Genomic DNA, 7,474 nt, shown 5'->3' with positions numbered 1-7,474 from the left:
CTTGTGGCAAGGTGCTACAACACGCTTCTAGCCCAGGGGATCTGTGGTGCGGTATTGAAATTCCTCTGTGCAGTTTTTCCCCATCGGTTGCTGCATCCCTTGGCATCTCTTTGTCAGCACAGAAAACTTCAGTAATTAGCAAAGCACCACTGAGCTTGTGCATGGCTGACAGGCGCTATATATTGAGATGCTTTTATTGCTGTCAGTAATAAAAGTAATGATGCAGATGGCTCTCTTTCAGTAGCTCTGTGAGTCTAATGCAGAAGCAAAAGCCTGGGGGCAGGATCTCACCCTCTTTGAGGGGGGAGATCAGAACCCATACCCATAGGAGTATTTTAGAAGACAGCATACCCAAGAGGAGGCAGCCCTCAAGCAGGACTGTCTATTCCATTACTCTTCTGTCTCCCCTTGGTTCAGAGCCCCAAAAAGCGGTTTCCCCAGAAGAGAGGTAACGTGTGTGGCTCAGGAGTAGTTCTCGGTGGTTTTAGTCCTGCTGGAAGCCTCCAGCCTTGTGCTAAAAGCCTGCTGAGGAACCATCTAGGTGTTTGGCAGATGAATACCCTGTTTTCCCTCAACTTCCCACACAGCTTGCAGGAGGGCTGACAGCTGCTGAGCAGGAGCTGTGCTAAAGCAAATCTTGGCTTGTTTGCTGTGGATGGCAGACCCAGGCTCAGAGCATCCTTTGTGGTTCTGCACGCCCAGGGCACAGTTGGGGGAGTTCAGCCTTGGCCCCTCAATTGCTTACTTCAAGGGCAGGTAGAAGGTGCGAGCAGGGTCTGATTCTGGCTCCGTGGTTGTTAATCAGAGTGAGTTTTCCTGCGCTGGCTCAGTTCCTGTCCCCGTAGGAAGTGGGTGAAGTCATGTCTCCCCTCCTGAGCCCTGGGCAGCAAGACTTGCTCTGTGCCAGATTCAGGTTATTCCTGTATGGCAGGAGAGAGCAGCTAAATAGGCTTCTTCAGTGCAGCACGCTGGGAGCTGGAGATGATGTGGAGCAGAGCTTGCCTTGCCCTGGGTCAGGGAGGGCTCTGGCTGCCTTGTTCCCCTGCCCCTGAGCTTTGCTGCCTGGCCCTGACAGCACGGGGTCCCCAGCACCGTTTCCTCCCCATTGCTGCTTGCTAGGCGTGGGGCAAATGCCATCAGCCTCGTAGAATCATAGAATGATTGAGGCTGGAAAAGACCTTGAAGATGACCAAGTCCAACTTAACCCGGATTGCCAAGCCCACCGCTAAACTGTGTCCCGAAGCACCACATCTGTGTGTTTGTCAAACACGTCAGGGGTGGTGATTCCAGCCTGCAGCGTGGAGAAGCAAGCCCTGCCGGAGCCGTCTCCTCCCTGGCAGGGTCCCGCCAGCCCCCCAGTCCCGAAGGCTGGCCGGCAGCTGCTGCTTAGGCTGCCCGCACGTGGGGGGCTGCTGCAGGGGGGTTTGGTACTGAGCACTGGAGAGCTACTGGGATGTGTGGTTTGGGTTGGTCAGTAAGCGTGACGAGCTGGCCTCAGATCTTCCCCTTCCTCTAAGCCAGCACCAACACTTGCATGATAGACAAGATCTCCTTAGGGCAACGTAAGCATAAAAAATAATAACAGAAGAATTTCTTGGGTAGATTGTAGAAGAATGGCTGCAGAAGCGTGGCCATAGAATCCCTAAAGATCTGCACAATCCAGGCCTGGAATTAGAATTGTGCTGAAGTTGTTGTGCTGAAGTTAACAAGAAAGTGGCCTTGATCTATTCTTGAATCCTGAGACCAAGTAACTTTGTTGTACTAACAGGCCGTGGCTGTAACAAGCTGCAGCTGTTAGGGAAGACAGGTGCAAGGCCAAGGGAGATAGGGAGCGGGATGGGAATAAAGGGAGTAGCAAACCGCAAGGCTAAAACATGGCTAACGCAAGTAGCTGCATGGATAGAATGCTTGTTCTAATCATGATAATTAGTGGTGTGAGAGCAGCGCGTGCTTAGGGGCTAATAACCAATTATATGTTTGCTTTGGGAACATGCTTGTGTATTGAGGCTGTATAAGAAGTATTAGAAGCCAATAAAGATGAGCAAGATGCATAACTCGTATTGAGTAATTTCTTGACTCCGGCAGACCCCTCTCCCAACAGTAGATCTGGAAGAACTGGCTGGGGATCACTGTATTTAGTGTGGCAGCAGTGCTCAGGGTGGCAGGGGATGTCAGAAGAGGATCTGGGTCTTCTGCCCTACACAGGACGGCCTGAGCCACTGCCCTGAGGTGCCTCAGCCCTTCTCGGTCCAACCACAGGCAGCTTCTCTGTGCTGCGGCAGCCTCTGGAGCTGTGAGTGATAACCGCCAGCTTGAGAAAACACCGAGGTTTCATCACAAATGGGGGGAAATGAGGCATGAGATCACAGGAAAAATCAAGGCATATGAAACACGATTAATTAGGGAGCTGATGTGGAGCTCTTCAATCACCTGTGGCACGACAGAGAGTTTGATGTGGTGTGTTAGAGCCATTTGGGTTTGGTGAAGATGACGGTAACTACAGAACCAGGTGTGCTCAGCTGGCAGGAGGGCAAGCACAGCCTGTGCATCTCGGCCACGGTGGGAAACTGCAGTAGGGGCTGCATCGCGTTGCAAATGGGCCGAGGGGAATTGTCAGGGGCGTTACTGACTGCTCAGCTCCTGCACAGATCAGCATGGGGTTCCCAGCCGGGACTGTCGGTGTGTTGGGATGCTGAATCCCTTTCTTCAGCTGAAATTGATGCTGGACTTAGCTGAATCAGCTTACTTTGGTAAATGAGGCCACCTCTGCAAGGGCTTGGTGGTGTGTTAGTGGCCACTGTACACACGCAGGAAGCTCATTAAATCCCAGCCCTACGTGTTTATTGATGTTTGAGGCTGAACAAGTAACGGCAGCACGGATGTGCCATCACCTCTGGGCATCTCAGCTACTCACAAGAGTAAAACATTACCTCGCTGTGATATTAGTCTGTGGTTTTGTGCAGACTTTGGAGAAGACAACCACCTCTGCATGCCTCTCTTCTCTTTCCTTTAAGAACCCCCATTCTACCAAAGGTCCTGTCATCTTGCCAGGCTGGCACTGCCATCAGTAGCTTCTGGGAACTTGTTTGAAAACAAAATGAAAATCCTATTGACTTAGCCTCTAGATCAAGCCTTTTTCTTTGTCTTTTTTCTCTGCAAACCCACTGATGGATGTGGATAGGCAGCAGGGTTTAGCTGAGGTTCAGCCCTTGCTGTGTTGCGTTTCACGTTCCTGAGATCACTCAGGTTGCTGAGCCCTCGCGGTTTGTGCTGACTCCAGCCGGAGCGGAGGAGGCTCAGGACTTGCCTGAGCAAACCCTCTGCCTCGCTGCATATTGACCTGAGCTGTGCCTGTGTTGTGCAGGATACCAGGGTGGGAATGCCAAAACCATTTCTGGTTTTAACCTTGGTCTGGTGTGAGCGTTCACAGGGGCTCTGATGTCGCAGTGTGTTCGGTTGCTATCGAGCTACATTCACGGCAACAGCCCCATAGCTTCTGGTGGCCACCGCTGTGTGCCACTGCTGGTCAGGTCTGTAGCTCTTCATCGCCATGCAATTCTCTGATCCTTCAACACCAGGCAGGCTTGTAGTGGCTTCTTACCAGTGCTGAGAGGTGGGGAAACCTTCTGCTTCCCTAAGCAGCAGCCTCTCTTGGCTCTAAAGCTTCACTGTAGTGCATGAACTGATGTAATTATTTCCGTTTGTGTTTAGTGCTAGCAGACGCAGACAAACTTGTTTTGTTTGGTGAGTTTTTAAAGATCTTGTTTCCTGTGTTATCCAAAGGTGTAAGCCAGGCTCTGACACCGTGGTTATTACAAGAGGCTGCTCTAGCTTTCCCTTGGACTGCCAGGCATTTAAGAACTTTGCAAAGGGATTTTCCTTTCTGCTTGTCTCGGGTCGTGAGTGCATGTTGTGCTTTTCTTCCTTCACTTGTGAGAATTCCCAGCAGGATTGGCTAGTTTCTGTCGGACTTTTATGTTCTTGTATGTCTGCTTCAAAGCAAGTGCAGGGTGGCATATACTGTAGGCAAAAAAAGGTGTAAATAGGAGTTTGTGCAATTATATGTTGACTTTGCATCTTAATCACAGCAGCACTGCAATGGACTGAGGATTGGTAACTAATACTTTATACAAATAATTGGTTATATAGGCTTTTATAGTTCAAATCAATTAGATTGATGGGCGAGTATAATTGGTCTCCAAAGTGTTCCTTTATGTCAGATCAGCTAACAGTTAACAACTGTTTCCTGTCTTTGTTCCCCTTTTCCACAACTGCTTGTAACAATGATTTTTCTTTATATATACTGTTTTAGATAAGGTTGTTACATTTCTTGCAAACAGAGTATGGCCTTCGCCCCTCTCTAGGGCCTTGTGTTTCAAAGCCGATGGTCTGTCGCTTTGAGGGTAGAAGAAGAGAAATTAGGTTTGTGCTTCATTTGCTTGATCTTTTTTTTTTTTTTTTTTCCCATGGCTTTATATCTCCAAAACTACGTAACACCCCTTCTGACAAAAACGCGGCTAAAGCAACCCGTGGAGTTGACTGCATGAGCACGGCTGGGGGGTGGGTGCTAGGAGGGCTATTTGGAGGTTAAAAGTCCCCTTTTGGCTGTTTTGTTCATCCCCAGAAGCAGACTTCCATGTGACGCCGCCTATCCTGTTCTTAGCCTGTGAAGGATTTCTGGAAGAATGTAGTTCTCATCTCTTTGCAGGGCATCCTGGACTGCAGCTTGTCTCTTCTATCATCAATGGAAATCACTAGTACGTTCTTAGGTGCCATGAACCCTGGATGCGTTTCAGGGCAGAACTGACCATTCATTAGTCTCCTTTCCTCGTGGATCAATCAGCGTTTGCTGAGAAGCAGAGGAGTAGCTTGAAGGGTGATTGATTTATGAAGTGTCGTATTAAGCATGCCTTTGCCAGGCAATCAGAATGAAGATTCCTGCTCTGTTTTTCCCCGTGGGCCAAAAGCAATGTTTCAGTTGATCAGGGACCCCAGCGTACCATGGCTGTAGTACCAATAATGATTAAAAATAGCCCACGGCATCCTGGATATGCGGCAGCGCTGTCTTGCGTTATCCAACAGTTTCATTGTCCTTTCAATCCATTCTGCGAGTCTCCTTCACGCTGGGCAGCACAAAGCCTCTGTGCTGGCTCCCAGATATTCCTGTCCTGGAGTATTTCATCCCGTAACAAAGCCAACAGCCCTTCCTAAGCACGGTGCGGAGGAGGTAATGGGTAATACTTTGGGTGATCCATTACAGGAGGATGCACAACAAGGAGCCTGGTGGAAAGCAAAGTGACTCCTAAGTGCAGGAGAGCTGTCTGAAGAGCCTGCGACCTGTCCCGTAGATGCTGTGGCTGGTCATTGCTCTCCATCTCCCTTTTCCTCCCCATCTGTTGTCTCACGGTGGCTTGCAATGCCCTGGGGTAGCAGATCCTTTCCTTGCGATGGGCTGCATGGGCTCAGAGGGGGCTTTGCTGGGGACTTTAGCTGTTGACAGCATCAGCTGTGGCAGCAGTGATGATTAGGGTGCCCTGAGCTTTGTTGTAGCCTGGGCAATGGTCCTGCAGAAACCCCTGTGTTGGCAGCAGTTATTTAATGGTGAGGTTTATAAACAACCTGCTCCTAGGGCTGGAGTAACCAGCGCGATGGTTTTAATGATGTCTGAAGGTAGCTCATGAACACTGCCTCAGAGAAACACTTAAAAATGACTGTCACTGCCCTGTGTTTTGCTCTAGTGCTGGAAATACGAACGTGGGGACTGACAGGTGGCCTTTGTCAGAGATCCAGCACACTTTGAAGGTGATGCCATTAGCTTCCTGACACCAAAACAGCTCAGAGCAGCGCTCCTGACTCTGATCGAGGTAGCTCTATGGGAGGTGCAGCAAAAAGCATATGGTGGGGAGGGCTGGATCCAGCTGCAGGGGACTCCTCTCGCTTTCCAGAGATCGTTAGCCTGGTGAAATGACTCCCGTCTCCGGTGGTGAAGTGGTACCAGTAGACCTTTGCATGCTGTTTGAAAAACCAGAATATGCTGGCGGTGGTGAGGCAGTTGGGTATCGTGATAGTAGCAGGAGCAAAAGAGCTGCTCAGAGGGTCGATGTGGAGGTACAATGACACTCTTCTGAGTGAAGAGCTTGGCTTTCGTTGCTTGCTTGTATTTTCAGTGAAAAAGCAGCAGGACCTGCCTCTTTTAGAAGAGGTGAGAGCCAGGCATAGTTTTCTGACAAACTGGGCAAATTAACTTAAACTTGCTTTCCCTGTTACCCAAATATTCTGAACCTGATTGTCATGCACTCCTAAAAAGGTTTAAAATCCAAATTCAGCAAGGAGAGAGTTACAGGGATAGAAGAAGAATATTATGGTGAGGATGAAAGGCAGCAGGGTGCTGTTTTGTTTCTCTTCAGCCGTATCCATCTGGCTACCAGCTTCCTAATATTTAGAGCAGTAATCGATGGAGGAAGGTACTGGCTGTTGAATGCTAGGAACACATTCTTCATAAAACCTGAAATTTGTTTTGAAATCGTGTTCAAGGGTTTGCTTTGATCAAGGGAAAGATATTTTAGCTCTTCTGTAAATTCCCTCTCCTCCTGCACAACAGGCCCCACAGAGGATGGCCCAGTGCTGGATTTCTTACTTTCAGATAGTTAAAAGTTACCATGATGTGCTAAGATACCGGTGTCCATAGCCATGCAGATGGATGCTGGAATAAAACATGGTGGTGTTCCGGCTGTCTCAAAAAGCATCGTTCAGGAGTGCACAGCCGAAAGCATCTGCTCTACTGCTGTATAAGAAGCCTCTCTTTTAATTTCAAGTTCAGGTGTCGCTTTGTTCAGGTTGCAGAGTGAGCTGTGTCCTGCTCATGTAAGAATGTAAGAATGAGAGAACTGACAGCCTGTAATAAGATCGTGTTGTGTAAGTAACGATAGGGCAGGTACGTCTGGCTTCAGTAAACGTGCTTTCATGGCAGCAAAGCATCCCAAACCACAGACCCATGGACATTACCCCGTCAAGTGAAATACCTAGGGCTACATTGCTGTTACAGTACAGAGATTGTTTTGTTGTGGTTTGGTTTTTTTTTTTCCTCCAGACTTATATATTAAACAACCAAGAGTCTTAAATAAATGTCACACCTAATTTGGCACCCAGGACATGAAGCCTGCAGCTGCCCTGGGCCAACCCTGACAGCTCTGCTCTGTGTCAGTTTATCTGCCTGGCAGAAAGACCTGCTGCTCCCTCCTGACTCGCTGGCATCTGCACGCTCTCGTCTGTACCGGGAGGTTTGTGGGTTTACACAGTCAGCACGATGCCAGATCCTTCTCTCTGTGGTAGAAGGTGCTCCGGCAAAGCCCTCCAGCCTTCAGAAGCATCCTCGGTGCCTGCAGCCGGGAGTGTAAGTGCTCTCCAGGACAGCAGCAGTAGGGGATGCTCAGCAAAGCGTGTAGAAGCAGGCAGTGCATGTGCTTTCTCCCTC

This window comes from Falco naumanni, chromosome 23 (genome assembly GCF_017639655.2).
Source record: "Falco naumanni isolate bFalNau1 chromosome 23, bFalNau1.pat, whole genome shotgun sequence".
NCBI lineage: Eukaryota > Metazoa > Chordata > Aves > Falconiformes > Falconidae > Falco > Falco naumanni.
The sequence above is the reverse complement of the archived record's forward strand: the minus strand, read 5'-3'. Positions refer to the sequence as shown.